Source organism: Antennarius striatus, chromosome 18, assembly GCF_040054535.1.
Source record: "Antennarius striatus isolate MH-2024 chromosome 18, ASM4005453v1, whole genome shotgun sequence".
NCBI classification, from domain to species: Eukaryota; Metazoa; Chordata; class Actinopteri; order Lophiiformes; family Antennariidae; genus Antennarius; species Antennarius striatus.
Genome location: NC_090793.1, coordinates 14,444,973 through 14,465,482, shown reverse-complemented (window position 1 = coordinate 14,465,482; position 20,510 = coordinate 14,444,973). Strand labels below are relative to the sequence as shown.

Sequence of the window (20,510 nt, the reverse complement as noted above, 5' to 3'; positions counted from 1 at the left end):
CTGCAGTTCAGTGACTGTTCTGCCAAGCTAACAATTGATCATGGTAAGGTTAGAAGGCGGGGTAGATGGGTTGTCAGAATCCTAAAGATATTCAGGTCCTCATTACTGGGGGTCACAGTGTCCATGCCCTGCACATTCAGCCGAGTCGGTTGAGTGCTCATGCACTGAAAGCCAAGCTGCACTGTAAGCAGTACCCTCTCTCCATCCCCATTACACCGCTTCACTTGTGAATTCGGTAGCTCCCAAAATCTATCCATGAGTGGAAATCAGATGTTATTAAATTTAATATGCCAAATTTTAAGCAATATGGTATTATAAATGAATTAGAAATGATCTGAAGTGACTACTGAGTTTAGGACCTTTCAAATTAAGTAGAATCAGATTCTTATCATCTGTGTGTCGCTGATTAGAAGGGAATATTTCCTGCAACCTTTTCCCAAGGCTGTCATAAAAAGAATTTGAATCACCGGTGAAAGATGGAGAAAGTTGGCCTTCACTTTTAAATTATAAATTACAGTCATGTCCTGAGCCTTCACAAGGTGAGAGCAAGGATGAAGATGTGAAGTGAGACTGTGGGTGCATTTTTGTTTGTGCTTGAAAAAGTGGATAATAGGGCAGTATTTATAAATGTCCTATTCTCTGTGATGATTCATGACTTAACGTATTGCAGAGGCTGCTGGAGTGGGACCAGGGGACAACCTAGATTACTGGAAGGGGGCTATAAAGGAAAAAGTGAAATAGTATTATGCCTCTACAATAAAGGGAGCAAAAATGAAGACTGTACTCCTGCTAGATTGGTTCTCCTCAAATATTTCCAAATAGTATCATTCTATATAATAGCTTACAAATATGTGCTCTTATGTCTGTTTTTTTTTAAAATCTGTCCTGAAAAATAAAAAATTATACGCCTGATATCTCGGTGTATGTAGTGCAAGTTTCCAGGGGCTGCGGGACTTGAGGGGCAGGGATGAACGGACACAGCAGCGAGTGTAGCCGAGTGAATCCGAAAATCCTGCTGACCGACCTGTATGCGCTTTCCCAACACAGACAGGAGGAAGCGTGACTGAGAGGGGAGACGGAGCGGCTCCTTTCCTTCCACAGTTTCTTCTGTGGGGACCGTGTACGCACTTGCGCTCGCAAATTAACTTGCAAGAGAGAATATTCATTGGTAAGAGAGAAAGAAACAAGATTGCACTCGCCTTCTCGCATGCAGACGACGAACCTGAACACTTGAGGAAACTGACCGCGAACAGCGAGGACATCGGGAGCTGACACGAAGAGATCCGGTATCAACGACCCCGGTCCGGCACACCGGGATAGAACCTCGTGCTCCGCTGGCAGTGGAGTCTTATCGTTTATCCTCTTTCTCTTACTCTCCGGGTTGGCTGTCAACTCTTTTTGGTCACTAAATACATGAAGTGGAATTTTGTGCTTGCTTCAGACTGGTCTAAACGTGGTGATTCCGGTAAGGAGAGAAATGCCATCGGCGGCGACAAAGAGGAGATTCAGTAAGTGCACCGTTATGTTTTGAAAGCCCCCCCATTGAACTAGAGACTCAGCTTTCAGCGTCGCTTTTCGCAAACTTGTTAGAAAAATACTGACAGTATTAGTTTACGCGTTAGTTTTCTCATGCTAAGTGACGTGTTCTTAACTTTGAGAATGCTTTTTAACTGTAACGGTATGGTTGAATGTGGTAAGTCGACTCAGCCTGGCTCCACGGGTCTCTGGCTAACGCGCTCAGTTTGCTGCTGTTTCATATTCAAGCTAACTGAATGTAAAGCTAACTACAACTTTTATTGATTATAAAGCGCTAAGCAATAAGAAAATAGCGTTACTTTATCAGGTGGCACTGAAACATGCTCCATTTTAACAAAGAGAAATGCAGGTGAATTGAAGCAGAAAACTAACAGTGTTCGTATTACTTCGCAAGTAATTTTCGTGTACTAACGTGTAGTCTGACCGTAGACTTCTCCGTGCACTGACGCAGTTGTAGTCTGCGCGGATGAGAGCTTCAGTAAGGATGAGCTTCAGCGGATAATTAATTAATCATAGATTGGGGTTCCGCTTTATCCAGTCACCATCCTGCTATTCGTCATAACTGCAATGTCAGGATTTGTTCCCGTTTCTGAATTCGTAAATTAGACGGGTTTGCCACAGCTCTCTCAAAATCTTGATTTTCACACATGAGCGCGCGAGCGCGTGCGTGTCGTCGGGCGCGCGCGCGCGCCACCGGCAAAATGAAACCTTTGCTCTTTAGTTAACATTTCTAGAGAGACAGGTAAGCTATTTGGGTGCTTGTATGCTCACCAGCAGTAAAGGCTCCAGTCAGATGTGTCATTCATCTGCCCTTAAAAAGCATCAGTGCTGCAGATGCAGGCTTGATGTCGTGAATTTGGTCTTTGCTGCTGAAGCAAAAACATAAATTGCAACCAATAGAGAATTCAATTTTTTGTGACAGCTTCTACAAGTGCATCACTTCAGATAATAGCCTGAAGCCTTCGTCTGGTCTTAAAGAGATCTGAAGGGACTGTTTCCCACTAGGTTGGTATCCTTGAAGATTTTGAGCATTGCATCAAGCCTGCAGCTCCATTTGGTTCATTAAAAAGAAAAAAAAAAAAGATTTGATGCAATTTTACGGGGTGACTGACGTCCTGAAGTCGCTTCATGGCCATTATCAATATGTGAATACAATTATAACTGTCACAGACATAGTGAAGTGACCTAACCGTGAGCAGAACTGTAGCAGGATGGTAAAGGGTGGGTTAGTTTCTTTGAATTGCATCAGAAGTTGCAAATAAAAGTTAGGCCCTGCGACATATGCTGGGTTTTCTAACATTCAGCTCCAGTTTTCTGATAAGTGTGTATTTCAATTCTATATTCAGGGTTATTTGATAATTTAACTGTCCTATGGACTTTTCTGCAGTGCTTCTGCATCAGACCTCATAACGACATCCTAATGTAAATGTATCACGGCACTTGTATCTTGGTTGTTCTGTGGTCACTGGATTCACAATAAGTCTGTCATGAAGCAGTACTGTTTGGATCTGTGATCCATAACAGTCTGTTGTTATCTAATGTATAGTTATTTTATCTTATAAACCTCTGCTGATGCTACTGTTACATTTGATGCTGCTGCTGCAGTGTTCAGGCTTTCTTCAATCATGTTGGCTAGATTTGACAGGGAAGGTTAAAGTTATTTCCATCCAATTTTTGCTCATACAGTATTTAACTCTTAGGTTCTATCATGAACCAATGTGATGAATTGATTTTTTTTGAATATGATTTAGTGTGATTTACATTGTGATATTCATTTGCTGGGTGTTGAAACATTTTTTGACATGTTACTCCTGCCTCCTTAAAAATGAGGAATAATTAGACATTTTTCTTAAACCTAATCCTAGTGACTCTTGAGGGATTACGGGGTGGCCCACAATTATTCACTATGTTGCATTCTTCTTTGTTTTCTTGCCAGAAGAGTCAATGGTTCATTTTATGTTTTCATTGCAGGTTTTTTTTGAAAGCGTGACTGTGAAAGTAAATAGCCTCAGCTCTTAGTTGGTGACGTCATCCTGTAGGCATACATTTTGTCAAAGTAGGGCTTCATTAAAACAGTCAGCGATAATGTAACACAATAAAATGAGTTTATTTGTATTGCACTCTCACTTATGATTGAAAGAACAGAAACTTACATTAAGTATTTCACTGTGTAGTATGCATGAATGTTTTCTGTTGCTCTGATAGTAAAAGCATACACTTTTACAAGTGAGAATTTAACTCCATAAGTAATAGTATTGGAAAGCCATTACATCTGAGCCAGTTTTTTTTTTCTCCTTTCCAGAAATGATTCTGTATATATGGGATACTGCTACCCTTTTTTTACACTGACAGATTCTTCCTTCAATTACTCATATTTATTATGCTGACCTTGGCTACATCCCTGGCCTGTGTGAGGTTTTACATTTGTGTCAGGTATTTCCTAGCAGGCCTGGTCCGAGGATTGTAGCCAGAGCATCTGCCTCAGTTTCCTCAAATTCTGGTATTTCTTGGCAGGGGCCAGGCACAATGGCACTGCTAAAGAGAACTACCTCCGATATGACCACATGCTGAAAAACCACTCGGTACAACCCTGCTCCAGCTGACTCTTCCTCATGCTTTCCATATGGGTAAAATGTTAGTAATTTCAGGGCTTTAGACTTCTAATGAGAGGTTATGTTCATAGTATGTTGGTCTGTGGTGGGCGGGATCAGCGTTTCTCAGGTTTGTAGCGAATTATAACTGCTCTGAGGTGCTTCATTGGCCCACTGTCAGGGCGTGGCACAAAGAAACTATGAACTCTTTTTAACCAGGAAAACTGATTCAAACTGGCTGTGTTTGGGCTATTTGCCTTGGGGATTACATGAGAAAGGCTCTAACTTTACGTTTTCGTACAAAGTTACAATTTGTATTTTAATTTCAAGCACCTGAATCAGCTAGGGGAGGAGAGTTTGCTGCATCCCCACCAAGGCATGATATGTTACTCTTCGCACCTGTAGTTACATCACAAGCAACAACTATTGTTATATTTAGTGTCCCATCCTGTCATAGAGATGGGTGATCTCAGTAGCACGCTTAGTGGATTTAAACAATGCTTATACCATAATGTCAGCAGCAGAGATGCAAATACTGATTTAGTGCTCTGTCTGTCAGGGTAATGTTGGTACAATTTGACTGTTGATTGAAACCAGGTCTCTCATTTCAGAGTCCACTGGAGGCATTGTAAACCATTTACACCAATGTTTTAGAGGGCGCCCCATGCAGTGGGGAAAGTGGAAACAGACACTCAAGCTAAAAATGGCCTGCCCTACTATGAAGAGGCCTATTTTTGTTAATTCCTTGTGTAATTTCTTGTTTTTACTTAAAGGAAAGTTAGTGTTGCCAACTGAAAAGGTGAATATGGATGACATTGAAAGGTCAAATTTCAGTTAATCTGTTTTTTTGTCATTTAAGCAGAAGGGCCTAGATATAGCAGGTCTGTTTGATTTGAATTATGCAGCTTCTTCTGTAAGCAGTAGAGTTTTTTGTTCTCCCCATTACATGGGAAACAGACCCATCGCCCAGTGTATGTGTAGGTTGTGCAACTGTTTTGTACCAATATATTTCAGAAGGGCGCCAATGTGTCAACAGACCAAGCAGTCATAATTAAATCTTTACCACATAAGCTTTCAACAACACGCAACACATTATAGAGTCCAACTGCAAAAGAATAGCAGATTTTAGAAGAACAAGCAGAAATATCGCAGTAGTGCATTGCGGAACCATACAAAAGATGACCAACCACTCACACAATGTGAATCAATCTATTACCATTACTATTAGTAGAGATTAAACTTATCTATAATTTTTTTCAACTAATTATCATTACATGATTACATGATAAACAAATTCTGTTTTAATAATGCATGATTTGTTTTTATTTTTGCATAGTTAATTTTTTACTATGTATAGTAAATTCACAATTTATAAGTCAAAGCTATGCCGTAGGTCAGTATTTCAAATTCTCCGTTTACTGCTTGCCGACAGCTGAAAAATCCCCCTGCTTTTAAGCTGATGAAAGATTTTCTGATATGAGAAATGGAATTTTCAGCATTAGTATGCATAAGAAAATCTGTAGATATAGAAAATGTTGCTTTTTATCTGCTGTACCTGTCATCTCAGGTGGTCCCAGATACCTTTATATTCTAACCAAACGGGTGATCTAATTATAACTTTTACCACATAAAAGTGAATTGTTTTCATATGTTATAACTGTTTTATTATGTATCATATAAGGTTAAAATATAAAATGGACAACATTCAGAGTGCAACTTCTGCCCAGACAGCCCAGTTTCTCCATTAGGTCATTGGAAATAACAAACAATAGCCCCCATATTGTTTCTTTCGAAATCATAATATGACTCCTTGACCATGAAAACCTACACTTTGGAGTATGGAATCATAATGGTATCAAAATTTGTTTGACCCTCCTTTTACTCATACACAGTGTATGACTGTCTTTTATACGTTTTGCTGGCCTGACAATGACTCCACTTTTCTCCGGTCTGGTGTTCCTACAAGGGCGTGGCTTATCCATGTTTCACTCTCAGACAAGCAGAGAGAAGTGCAGGGTTTAGGTCTAGTCACAGTGACCCAAGTTAAAGTTGAAATAAGTACATTACATGAAAGAAAAACATCCCCAGAATTAAAGATTGGGGACAAAATGCTTACTCCAAAAGACATAATCAGAAAAAATTTCTCCACTTTTCAAACACCTTGCTAACCCACTTAACACACCCAACTAAAACCTGCAGTCAACAAAATGTTAATAGGCTAAACTTTTGTTAATAATTATTGATGCCATTGTTATGGAATTCCATTATTACAATGAAATTAGTTTTGAAAAAAAATCAATGTGAAGTCAGACATTGTGCATGCCTGTAGTAGTGTAGGTGGAATATGTTTCATTAAGGAAAGCAGTCTCATCTCTATGCAGTACAAGGCCTCATCCTTCTATGTGATAATGTGATAAAACTATTCTACAGCTCAAATAATAGTCAATTTACCATCAACAATGGAGTAACAGATACAGTATTTATGACTTTCCGCCTCTAACATAAGAGGAATTATACATAATTTTAATAAGTCTGGGTTTTTAACTGTTTGGATGAAACGAAGTTTCATGTTTGTGAGAACAAACCAAAGGCCAGGATTACCCTCATATCAACATTACTTGGTCTGGTCATACTCTGAGTTATGTGAAGACAGTAAATAGTGTGGACATTTTGTGTGAGCTCATGGCTTGTTTTTTGGATATAACAATATATTATATTATTTTGTTTCACTCAGTCTAAAGCTTTTGATCTAATGCATGATAAATCAGATATGTACTCATATATGTCAGACAGTACAATGTTATAGTTGTATATATGTGTTGCTCTGTTTTGCTAACCGTAATTTAAAAAAAACCCAACTTGATACCAAAGAAAACTCCAGTGTTTATTGCATTCTGAATATACTTTTATACTTTTATCAAGTAAAGTGCCACAGCAAATTGAAAAAGGAAAACAAGAGTTTTGTAGTGCACTAACATGAATCATTAGAGCCCAAATAGCTTCATGTCCTAAAGTTGCACTTGTGGGTATTACATGTTCGCTTGTGATCCTAACATAGATTCTGTATGAAAGCTTATCCCGAGTTCTGGCCTAGTAGACAGTTTTATTACATCTTGTGTGTTGGTAAATATACCATGGATTTGACAGGAACATAAGACAAAAGTCTGAGACCTCAGAGCCTTGGCTGTGCATCTGCTCAGTCAGCGGAAGTGCACAGACGACACACATTTCCATTCCAGACAAATGGAGCAACATTCCTTTGACTGGTGCCATTTGTTGTACTTATCTTTGTCAATCTATTCTTTTCACATTCCAACAATTAGAGCACACACTAAAACTGTACCTGAATTGATACAGAACATAAATCAAAGTTAAACAGTCAGCCATCTTATCATACTTAATTATATACTGTTTTAATCCCTTAAGGTAAATTAAGAATGAACACTTTAGTATGTTAGTCAATTAATCACATGCATACATATTAGTGTGTACAGGCCCCTGTAATACACATAACCACACAGCAGGGGGCCTGCAAGCATGCAATGGGGCATGCAATTTGGGGCGCTCCTTCTTGGTGCGCCCCAAATGAGCAGCTTGCTCAAGGGCACCTCAGCAGTGCTCCGGAGGTGAACTGACACCTCCCACTGTCAGCTCAAACTCCGGGTGTTTTTGGGTGGGAGCAGGAATCGAACCGCTGATCTTGAACATTGACCCGCTCTACCACCCGCTCTACCACTGAGCCACTGCTGTCCCCGAAAAATGTAGAGCATTTTGTCCCACTTAAATGTCCCACTTAAGTGGGACATTTTCCATGCTTCACAAATGGAAGCGATGTGACAAATTCATGTAGGTTATGCCAATCAAACATAGACTTTAACTAACAATAAGTAAGATTTCACATTAAGAATGGAATTTTCATCAGCGGATTAGGCAAGCAAACCTATTCTTGAATGGAGAACATGTCAACCCAGTCTTATAAATCTTTATTTGCAGTCTTAGTTTTTATTATTCAGTACTGGCATTTAGTTCACTACCACTATGTTGCATAACTGATTATGAAATAGAAATACTTAATGTATGATGTTGAGTACTTGGTATGTGACAGTCATAAAACAATATATGTTGCATATTGTGTGTATAAACATGTTCAACATGCATGTTTTCTCTGATTAGAGGGATGTCAATCCATCACTCTCGTCCTTTTTATTTATTTTTTCTGTGTTTTTAAAAAAAAATCATTTCTATTTTTTAGAGAAGCTTCTTTCCTAAAGGGATTCTCTGTCCAAGACATTACCAGCTTTGGCAAGGATTTGTTCAGTGAGTTTGGGCACACATTCAAATGCAAAATTATGAAGAAACACTGACCAGGTTGCTTCTAGCTTAAAGAAGCAGTGAATTTAAAGATTAAAAAGATATGATTAGCAGTTTCAACCTTCATGTCTACCTGGAGAAAAGGCAAAGCCAAAATTGATTCTTTGTGTAGATCGACAAAATTCGGTGACCTTGTGTTAATTTTTAGGAATAAATAGTGACTCACTAGCTTTGTTTACTAAAGCACATCAAAGAATGGCAAACGGTGCATGTCTGGCACTCCCTCTGTCCCACTGATTAAGCAGATGGATGGGATTTTAGGAATTTGGGGGAGGAGGGTTGGCAGTTTGGGGTGGATATGACAGATCTTCTTCCGTGAAAGGCTACCAAAAGCTTTGGCATTAAGCACCTAGTGTGTCCTCCTGACAGAGCCTTGATGCCTTCACAGACAATCTGATGTGACGGCATGTCTTCATGTCACACTTGAGCTCATGGTTGAGCAGTGAAAAGTCAGAACAGTAAATAAAGATGGTACACTTTTTGTTAATGCCAGTCTGAAGATTTCTACTCTCCTGTCTACATGATTTTTCAGCTAGCTCAACTAAGCTTTCCTACATGCTCTACAGATGATGCTCCATTTGAAATATTTTTCTTGCTGTCCAAATTCTGCCTTGACCTGTGGCATTTGCCTTGAGCCAACAGTCTTGAAATCTTGCACAGCGAGTGTTGATGTTTCTCAAGATGATGTGATTTGATTAGGCCTGAATATATAACACAAGGGAAGACAAGTGACTCCAATAAACCCATGTAATGCAGTTATTCAGTGACTGATTTATGCCCTGAGGAAGGTGTAGTTCTCACAACTAGACTGAAATCGAACAAAAACTTGTCAAGACCTTAGTATGGGCTTGCTTACTGAATTATTTTCTGATAGGGCTGTGGCTTGTGCTTGGCAGATGCTAAATTGTAGGATCAAAGTTTTATAGGTTACACTATCAAAACTCAAATCATATATATAAAATGTTAAAAGCGAAAATATTTATATGTAATGAATATCAATTACAGCAGACCTACCTGTAAGTGTGTATTTTATTCTATTTGATAAGTTGTAAATAGATGAATAATGCTTTTGAAACAGTGCTTTATTTATCACATTATTAAAATAATGTAAATTAGAGGAACATTTGTCCTAAGGACTGAACATGCACAAGCTATTAAATGGTATTTTAAATAGTTTCCTAAATACTGATAATGAAGTTTAAAGTTGATAAAATTACCATTTTTGAGGCAAAAATTTCAATAGCTTCAACGTGATGTATGGTGCCTCATTTCTATTTCTCTTTGCTGTAAAATAAATAACAATGAAAAATACTGAGACTGTTGAACTTTCTTTTAATGGAATGTCTGCGCAGTGACCAATATGATAAGTTGTTTCCTGTATCCTATTTATATATAAGTATGGGCTATGATAATATAAATGACCCAATTCGCAGTTGCACATTACCAGCATTCATCAGACTCACAATAAGTACATTTCAAGGTTACACACTGTAGTGCTGTGCTGAAATCATGTACATTTTCTTGACTGCAGTCAGACAGTAATGGAATATCACAGCACGGGGTCATAGAGTGTTTTTGGTGGTGGAGGGAGGGGAAGTCATTTGGCTCTCTCCACGATAAATGGAACTTATTGTATGTTTAAAGTCTAACAACAGTGGATAAAGTCCTGCTTTCCATTTCAATATGGTTTGCAGGTCATTTTTTCATATATATATATATATTCCCCCACCTATATATTTGAATAAGCTCCCTTGAAAAAGTCTCATGTCACCAACTCCACCCACAACCTGTCAATCAAGCACCAAACCAATCATGGCGCGTCTGCCAGGAGGAATCATGTGAACAATATGGAGTAAGGCATCTGCTATGTTAAGAGAAGAAATATCTATACATGGACTTCCCAGTTAACATAATTTAAAGTGTCATAACTGTTACAACACTTTTTATGTTTTTGAGCAGAGTCCAAACAGCAGAAACGACATAGAAAACGGCAACAAACTCTTAGTGAAACTCCAACTGAAAGATTGGAAAGAATTGTGTCACAAAGAGAGAAGTACGACTTATCCAGAGCCAATGAATGGCAAGAACGAAAGGGAAATAGCCAAGAAAAATAAAGGTGGGGTATACAAAAAGTATGCTATACATTCAGTGGGTTAAAGCCTATCAACCAATAAGCATTTTAACATTTTTATTTACTATCTATCGTACCCCATAGAACAAGGTAGCTATTTATTCTTTTCATAAGGATGGTAGGAAGTATGATATTATTTCTTTATCATGGAATTTCCACAATAAAACATCACAGCGGTTTGCATCGCAGGGAGACGCCCCCCGGATATAAAACGTTACAGCGTCCACATGACAACGCAGACCCGGCGATTTCAAAAAACTTCACTTTGGCCAGTGTTTTCGTCTCAGATATCTACGTTGTGTGGACTAAATGCCTAACCGCAACAAAAAGTCTCGCTGGCCGATTCCTTACGCCATATTGTTCACGAGATTCCTTCTGGCACATGGGCCATGATAGGTTGGGCGGTAGTGGGTGGAGTTAAAATGTGACACCATGATGTTTTCAAGTGAGCTTATTCAAATATACTGTATACACACACACACACACACACACACACACACACACACACACACACACACACACACATACACACACACACACACACATACACACACACATACACACACACACACACACACACATACACACACACACACACACACACACACACACACACACACACACACACACACACACACACAATTACCAAAGTAAAAGAAAAACATGGGCTGTGCTGCACAAGTAAATATGAGATAAAAAATACGTATGGATGTAGATAGTTGCCCTTAGCCTTGACATAAAGTGCTTACTCTTAAGGCAGGGCTCGAAATGAACTTTTTTTCTTGGTAGCACTGGTGCCCCCAAATTTAGAAGTTAGTAGCACCAGCAAAGACTTTAGGAGCACCTACCCAAAAGCAAGGCAGTAACGGAGCGATAGAGACTGCTCCGTCCATCTCCGTCCCGCGCGCCTCTCTCCCTCGCCCAGGAGAGAAGCCGCAGCTGCGCTCTCATAGTTTCCTGGCAAGACCGCGGTCCTGCTTAGACTGTTTTGCGCACATTCTCCGGCAGGTCCTCACTCATGTGTCCGCATCAAACTAACTGTCGCGGTAGTGCGTTCGAGGGTGCACACTCGGCTCCTACATGTTTTCCCCACATCCACACAAAACTGTATGGGGGACGCTCACCTGAGGATGCTGCGTTGGTCCGCCTCCGGGTCAGGGGCCAAACCGAGGCACCCCCTGGGTGTGGCTTAAATAGCGCATTGTAGCGCGCTGTCAGCCCAGCCTGGTACCTGGACTGAAACATTTGGTTATTATTGGATAATTTTGTATTTTAAAACATCACTAAAATATGTTTTATGTTGCCCCAAACATAAGTGATTATTCGTTTGCATTTTTCTCGGTCATTTTGCCCACAGCTCGGACTTCAGGGGATAATTCTGCTCAAAAGATCTGTGCTTTGTTTCTTAGAGGCGCTTCATGTTACTACTTTTAATTCATGCTACGTGTTCAGACCATATGAGGTAAAATGGTTTTGAACTGCCTGACGGAGGAATAAACATAAATTTCGTCCACTCATTGTTAACCAGCGGTTTTCCTTGTTAACCTCCCTTTGTTTGGAGCTATGCTGTCTCCCTTCTTCTGTGCTCCGCTGTAGCGGTAAAGTCACAGCGGAGCTGTCTCACTTCCTGGTGCATTGACAGCGCAGGGTAGACAAACGATCTGATTGGCTGAACTGAGTGGCGCTATTACCGGATTAACTAGAGGAGCAGCGCCCGCCGTTTGTAGGCACGAACTGCAAGTAAAAATGTGCCAAGAAAATCTTCTCTCGTGAATTTGTCATTTAGTGGTCACGGGTCTGGACAGAACCATCTGGATTCGGACCGCGGTCCGCCATTTGGTGACCCCTGCTCTATGGAGTGAGAGAAAGAGTGAGAGAGAAGAGGAAAAAAAAGGCACATCAGATTTTTTCCCCCTAGTCGCACCGGTGCTCCCAAATATATTTAATAGTCACACTGATAAAAATTTGGGCGGATATGCGACCAAAATGGTCGCAATTTCGAGCCCTGTCTTAAGGCACTAACAATATTAACGATAGCTTACCAAAGAATTGGCACTGCCACCTTCATGTTTTGACCTTGAGTCATTATGCTTTACAACCTTGTTTTCTTGAAATTCTTGATCAAACCCTTTCTCTCCCATCCTCGATTTCTGCTTACCAGGAGCAGTCAGGAGAACCATATCGAAACAACAAGGTGAGATCCATGCTGCAGCTCCTTTAAAAGGGCAATGATTCATGATGCTGGCTCTCCCATCCCTGGGGCTTGGAGAAATAGCTGGCATTATCTTCTGCAAATGGGTTTGAAAATGCTCTTGGCCATCTTGACCAAAGCACTGATTTATAGCTTCAGATGCCCGGTTGGGCTCTCTTTTCCAGCATAGACATAAGCCCTTAGCACCGCTGCATGCATGAACATGTGCACAACCTCATATGTAAACTCACGCCTCCTCACTTTAGTGCTCACAATCTGTGCATCTATAGTTTAAGTTTACAAGACAGAAGAGAGAGAGAGAGAGAGACAGAGAGAGAGAGCGAGAGAGAGAGAGAGACAGAGAGAGAGAGCGAGAGAGAGAGACAGAGAGAGAGAGAGAGAGAGATTATTTTAATTGCAGGCCTGGTGCACCATCATTTTGTCCTAATGTTCTGTTAGAATGCAATAGAGGTGTAATAGATGCCAGTTTGTCCCACCTCTGTATGAAATGAGTCAGAATGTCACTCCAAGGAGAAAATCATGAATTATGGGTTAGGGTTAGGGTTATGTAATTTAGAAAAATATAATTACTAAAAGTCATGATTCTTTTTCCAGTTCTAATTCTGTTTATTTGGTTTCAGTTTTTGTCTATTTTTAATTCAATTTTTTTTTTCAGTACTTTGCAATTGCTGCATTTTATAGCAATTCAGTCAAGTACAGGTAGTCCTCAAGATACGGACATCCAATTTATGAACATATGTAGTTAAGAACAACCGCGCGCCACCATATCCGACTACTGTAGCTCCCGTTTCTTTCAGCGTAAGCACATCTCCAGCACTTATTTCTCACAGTTCGTTCTGTGACTATTTCGGTGCGTTAGGCTTTTTACCCCCTTGGGTACTTCACTGTTCATCATGGCTGACAAAGCAAACGCTAGTCCTTGTGGTATTGGCAAAATGCAAAAGGCATGTGATGATAGGGGCAGTAGCAACTTTCTCTCCGATGATATGTCCTGCAATATGTCCTCCCTCCTCTTGCTATTCCTACGCTCTAAAGGTTAGTTACATTAGAGTTCTACAGTCCAGGTATACCTCACTCTACGTCATAAATTGGTTCCTGGGGACAAAAAGTAAGTCCAAAAACAACTTCTTCCTCTCCTCAAGGATTAGATTACAAGGAGCATGAGTTTACAGTGCCAAATCTGAATTCAAAACAATAGTGTGAATCACGAGTAACGCTTAACGGTAGATATTGGAATTAAACAAATTTATTTTACTATATTGTAAGTACAGTAACATGATATTATGTGCTTTTAATGGTTTTTGAGTGATTTTACATTTCCAATATTTGTCGCAGACAGATGTACCTTTGAGTAAAGCCATTCGCCACGTTGCCATAGGCGAATTAAATTCCATATGGCTACAAGATTTTTAGCTTGTGTAGCCACAGTGGCGTTATTATTTTTAGGAAAAAAAGGCTAAAACATACAACTATTTTGGACTCGCGAAACAACAAGCTTTTTCTCTAGCTAGCGCTGCTATTTCCGTTGCCGCTTTTCTGTCGGCGCAATTCCGTCGGCATGCGCCGACGGAAATTGCCAAAGTGACCCGAACGCTCCAATCATTAAATATGCACTCGGGTCATGACCTCCTTTTTTCCAATGAAAAACAACAAGATTCTATTTTTACAAGCTAATCCCGCGAATTGGTGTACAACAAGGCGAGGACGATCGATCGAAAGAAATTAAGAATCCAGTGTTACATAGTACAGTTTGTGTTAAAATCCTAATTAAACAACAAAACTTGAATGCTCAGAGGGGGTAGGAGTGGTGACAGACCAATCAGAAGGTAAATGAAAGATATTATCAATACTTTTTTGTAGTCTTAGACTTTTAATCCCTATGACCGGCGGGAATAACCAGCGATGTATGTAAATGTTTATTCACCTCGCTTGCTATATTTCATGTATTTTTAAATTGAAATGAAAAATCATATTATCGAATTAACAAAACAAACAAACTAAACTAATGGCATACTAATGGTGTTGGTGTTGGTGGTGGTCAAAGTTAAAATTTCTTCTAGTCCAAGTAAAACTCACAAGTAAACATTGAGTAATATTTTGTATGACTGTATCTTCACGTAGTGAAAGCAAGTTTTCAATTGTTGAATCTCAGAGACCTCGGGGCAGACCCAGGACCAGGTGGAGGGATTATATCTCAACACTAGGCTGGGAATGCCTTGGGGTCCCCGAGTCAGAGCTAGTGGATATGGCCAGGAAAAGGAAAGTTTTGGGCTTCCTGTTAAAGCTGCAGCCCCGGCAACCCGACTACGGAAAAGCAGTAGAACATGGATGGATGGATGGAGATTGTGTTTGTTGGTAACACATTTTAATTACAGTAATTAAATAGAATAAATGTTTTTTCATCAATTTACTCACTAAAATCATTAATACAAAATATAATAAATCTATAGCAGTTGATATATCTGTTCATGAAGGGAGCTGCTTTTTGAGTGAAATGTGATTTTTTTGTAAAATATTACAATTGTGACAAATTTTTGTTTCACTTCTGGTGTCATTCCTTTGCTGTAAATAACTGTGTTGGGTGCAAATCACATCCCTTGGTCTTAGATAAGACAGCAATGCCCTCTCCTGGATAATCTTCATCTGAAAATATTTTCTTCATACAGTAACTGATATATCCTGTAGATATTAACCTCATCCTCACTTGAGTGAAGAACCACAGTGAAGTTAAGTGAAGCCAAGGAGGGAAAGGAAGGGTACAGTTGAAAGTATAGGCTTTCATAATAATAACAATAATAATAATAATAATAATAATAATAAATTGCCTGTAGGAGTGACTTTGGGCGTGCATGCATTTCTGTGTCTCTGTGTAGCTCTGCGGTGCACTGGCGTTGTGCCCGGAGTTTCCCGCGCCTTACTCCCTCAGTTAGCTGGGATAGGCTCCAGCTCCCCACGACTCGCCACAGTGGATGAAGCGGTAGACGATGAATGAATGAATGAATGAATTATTATCAATGTTACATTACATCTGTGGAAATTAACCAGAAGTATACAGTATACTTACCAAACAGAACTCTTTGGAAGGTCCTCAAGTTATTAACAAATGTGTGCAGGAGAAAGAGAGGAAGAGAGAGGAGCCCTGTGCCTCATGGGAAGTCCCCCAACAATCTAAGCCTATAGCATCGTAGGTAAGGGGTAGCGTAAGCCAGCCTTAATTCCAAGATTTATCAAAAAGGAAGGCTTTAAACCTTAATCCTAAATGTAGAGGGGATGCTTGAACCGAGACCAAAAATAGTTCCACTGAAGGACACCCTGATGACTGAAGAGCTTTGGCTCACATTCGACTTTAAGACATTCTAGGCACCACAACCCTGACATTTGTTCCTTCTAATGGTAAATCTGAAGAGAACGTTTTTGGCTATGAACAAAGTTAAATAGTGCATTCAATGGATTGTCGAGTCTTTTGAAAGGCTGCTCATTGCTTTGGTTTCCCCACAATTTCGGAATTTTCATTTTCAATAATGTAGTATATTTAATTGACAGCAAACAAAAATACTTGAAGAAGCTTAGGCCCCGTTCACACGATGACGGATTCTTTTAAAACGCAACTTTTTTGTTGTGTTTTTTGTTGCGTTTTGTTACGCCTTCCGTCCACACGACAATGCAGATACCCGGAACGAAAACGCAACTTTTTGAAAACGCTGGCCAAGGTGGATTTTTAAAAAAAGCTGGGTCTGCATTGTCGTGTGGATGGTGTATCCGCAACTTTTAAAAAACGCTGATGTCTTGCCTGCGACGAAAACCTCTGTGACGTCATATTTATGGGCCCGTGTGTTGTGACAACAAAATACGGAGGATTCTTATAGGATAAAATTTGACTCAATACTGCCACCACATGGTTTGGCATCCTTATAGCCGTCTTCGAAAACGCACTGCTGCGTTTACTTGTTGACGGAGATTTTTTTGAAAACAATGTCATGTGGACGCCAATCGTTTTCGATGCGTTTTTAAAAAGTTGCGTTATTTAAAAAAATCCGTCATCGTGTGGACGGGGCCTTAGTCACTTGAAATGCCCTCAGTTGTCAGAAAGCAATTAATGTGGCAAACAACTTCACTGAGGGCTGGGAAATTTACAGTCCTTTTAAAGTCAGACAAACCCATGTCTGATTCCCACGCTGCTTCTTCTTCAGTACACAGAGATGGTCTTATGCTTCACACGTAAGCAGGCTTCAGTACCATTATTAAGTCAACAAGGATTACTGTGTAAGTGATAGTCATGATGGAATAACCAATATGTTTTCACATCAAGCATGTCCTTTCCTATGATTGTGTTTAGCCTTTTCTCTTTGAGTAGCAGGGTGAACACAGGGTGGGAAAGACTGGATTTGACTTGTTTTGTGAAGCATCTAAAATGGAAACTGACAGGGAATGTTTTATCCCACATCAGTGGCTTCTAGTGTTGCAGTCCACCCTGAAAGAAAATTCTGTGTCCTTTCTCACCATTGTAGGCCAAAATCAAATGAAGGCAGTAAGGGAGCTCGCATTTCATCTCAATAAGGGGCCCCTGGAACTCTCTAAAGGATCAGTTGCCCTGGCTTTGGGTTTTGATGCATGTCATGTAAAGTCTGTATGTCTTGGATATCTCTTTGAAGTGTCTGTACACCCTCTCATCCATATTGCAAATCTCCTCAATACTCAATGTGCCAGATCAGAAATTAACCTTTTCACACCTAGTTGTTAATGTTTAGGAATGGTATACTTACAAGTGGATTATCAAAAAGGTTATGTGTCAAACAGATCTTTATCTTGTGGCTTGGCAGTTTGACTCAGACTCACTCAATTTCCTGTCTCTGCATGCTGATTTGCCTTTGTTTTTCTCCCTTTTCCTTGCTCAGCTGTGTGGTCTTCTGTCCAGTGAACTCAGGTTTGTCATTTTCTTTTCTTCTTTCTAGTCACAGTGCAGATTGTCCTCATGAGAAAGTATGATAGTATTTCAAATTCTCTATTAAGAGTGTAATATACCATAGTTAGGCTCTTCACAGATTACGGTAGTCTTTAAACCTCAAAATGTCAACAAAATGTCTGCTAAAGCTTGTTAGTTCTCGGTCATTTTTTTAAAAATACATGCACCACTGATTGGGGCTCCTATATTGTTGGTGGCACTTGAATTGAAATGAGAAACTCTTGCTGAATAGAAATCACAAAGAAATCATTAAATAACTTTTAATGGGTTAGATATCGTTGACAAGTGCATAGGCTATTTCCAGTTAAAATCAGATTAGGATAATTATCGCTTCTAATTTGCTGATGAGCTTAATCTTTCTTACTCTCTTACTTTCTGCTTAGCAAAAAATAACATCTATCCATCTGTCTGTCTGTTTGTCTGTCTGTCTGTTTGTCTGTCACTTGTTTCTGTCTGATCTGATACACAATTTCCTGGCTAATAGTTCCAGAATCACATAACGGTGAGATTAAGGTAGATAGCAATAACCACTGCTAACTGTAATTGCTGTAGATGTTTGCTTTCAGCAATGCCCACTGGTAATTGTTTTCATCTAGTGTGCCACAAACAAAGGGTTGGAAATGGATAATGATAACACAGCTGCTATGGATCAACAGTTGGGAAATGACCACATTAAGACATTCATTTCACCACACAGGAACTTCTGATCAGATCAGGATCTGCTGGTGCAAAATAATTTGAAGTGAAGTTTGTAGCCGTCCTCCCATGATTACTTCCTCGAGAAAACCCCCCAAAAGAGATCAATAGTTTTATCAAGGTGTCTTCAGCTGGTTTAGAGTTAACAGTTTTCACTCATCCAAAATGCCAACAAACAAAAGGTGATTTATAGGATAAATGAAAATAGTTTGTTAACATTTGCATATTAATTGCTGACTTGTGCCATTATTCAGTGGCTCATTCATGTTTTTAAGAGCATATCATGGTCAAGGACTGTCTGTACCTTTTCAATGCCTCTCTGGAGTATGAGTATTCAATGAGTTTGCTTTTTGAGCGAAGGGATGAGCCTATTGATTAAAAAATGCCTGACCTATGGTGTTAACAGAGAAGCAGTAACTTCCTACAGCTTCAAAAGGAAGCTGGGGAGTGACTGGCTTTGTTCAAAATAAATAAAGACGAAAAAATGTTAATTTTGTAATCATCATTTAGCATGCATAAATAACTTAATTGGGTTTGTCAGATCAGTGGATTTTTTTAATGCTGTGATTTTCTTGCCTTTCAACTTCATCATTACCATATTGTGTTGCCAGTTTATCTCTCTACCTCAGGCTTTCATCTGCAGCATTATTTTGTCACAGATGTTAAGTGTAATTAAATATCTGTCAATAACATATTTCTGTCCATGTTGAAGAATATGTCGAGTGTTGTAATATTAGGAACAAGCATGAGCAAATGCAGAAATATCTCAATGATTGCATGTGAGATAATATTTTTTTCGAGGGGTGGCACATTGCAATACCAGTATTTAACTTGTTCAAATACTTGTTGCTTCAAAAATCATTTTGTTATTACAGTTCGACACAAACTTACTCTTGGTATAGCAAGCATACCTTTCAGGTACTACTCAGGAATTCCAAAGCCTACCAGTTTGACACTTGTGTTGCTATTGAAAGTAGTCACATTCAGACCATCAAACAAATCATTTGATGTTTGCTAGCCCACAGCGTGTTTTTGTCCTTTCTTTGAGCTGTCTGGGCATTTTCTCTTTGCTTCAAAGAAACATAACACATAGGAAGTGTGGCTAATGAGGAACTCAACTGCAGATGATATTACTACTAATTTTATTGCCTTTGTAATTTTAATAGGTTTAAAATATATATTAGGTGTCCATTGCTTGTAAAGCATTAATTTGATTTAATCTAGTGTCCAAATGTACTTCATTAGCTATAGGTTATTGTTGCATTACAGTAACAGTTTAATCCTAACTCACAGTGCATTTCTTGTTGAAACCAGTAGAACTGATTATGACTGTTTCAGCAATAACACAATCATAAGTGTATATTTCTACAATCATAACAATAATCTCTTTACCAAATTACATATTATTTGTTACAAGTTTTAACACTTGAGAATTTCGAATGAAAGCTGTAATTCATGTGAACATATACAAATATGTATTGAATATGAATTCTGCGAAGACTGTTGAGTACCGTAAAAATTGCAAACAAAAATTGAAATCTGGGACAGAAAAACAAGACATTTACTTAGTTCTTTTTCTGTATGATATTTTTCAAGGGTATCTCCATCATTAAATGGTGGAAGAGATTGACACAACAAGGGTTCATGCTATTGCTTAAAGAGTGCTCAGGCAGCCACTGATGCAGAGCTCAGTAGGTGTCTGCCCTGAGGCTCTCCTCCCTTCTGTTGCATCGCTCTAATCTAAGAATGTGCTTTTTCACATTAGAGTAAGCAACAGTGCAGCTGCCTTTTGACTGGGCTGCTTAAAAGGCCAATACATTGTTTGTGTGCGATGCTGACACAGGAGGAGCACTGAGCTTCTGGGGAGGATTGGATTCTTGGACGCGTCAATAAGCAGTCTGGAGAATGAGGATTATATTTCTCTTGTTGATTGAGAAAGCCAGGATGAGTAAATGTCAGTTTTTCCTGCAGATGACTTCAGATGGTACAGTGTCTTTGCTGCTGTGTATG

At 39.4% G+C, this 20,510-nt stretch overlaps 1 protein-coding gene across 4 annotated transcripts in view; it reads left to right on the top strand.

The window, feature by feature from the left end:
- The first annotated feature begins 1,063 nt into the window (after positions 1 to 1,063).
- Positions 1,064 to 20,510, top strand: part of LOC137611737 (receptor-type tyrosine-protein phosphatase F-like) — a 174,710-nt gene continuing 155,263 nt past the window's right edge. For all 4 annotated transcript variants that reach the window (XM_068339798.1, XM_068339797.1, XM_068339796.1 and 1 more), the window contains exon 1: positions 1,064 to 1,508. The gene's annotated coding sequence lies outside the window, so the exon portion shown is untranslated. The remainder of the gene's footprint in view (positions 1,509 to 20,510) is intronic.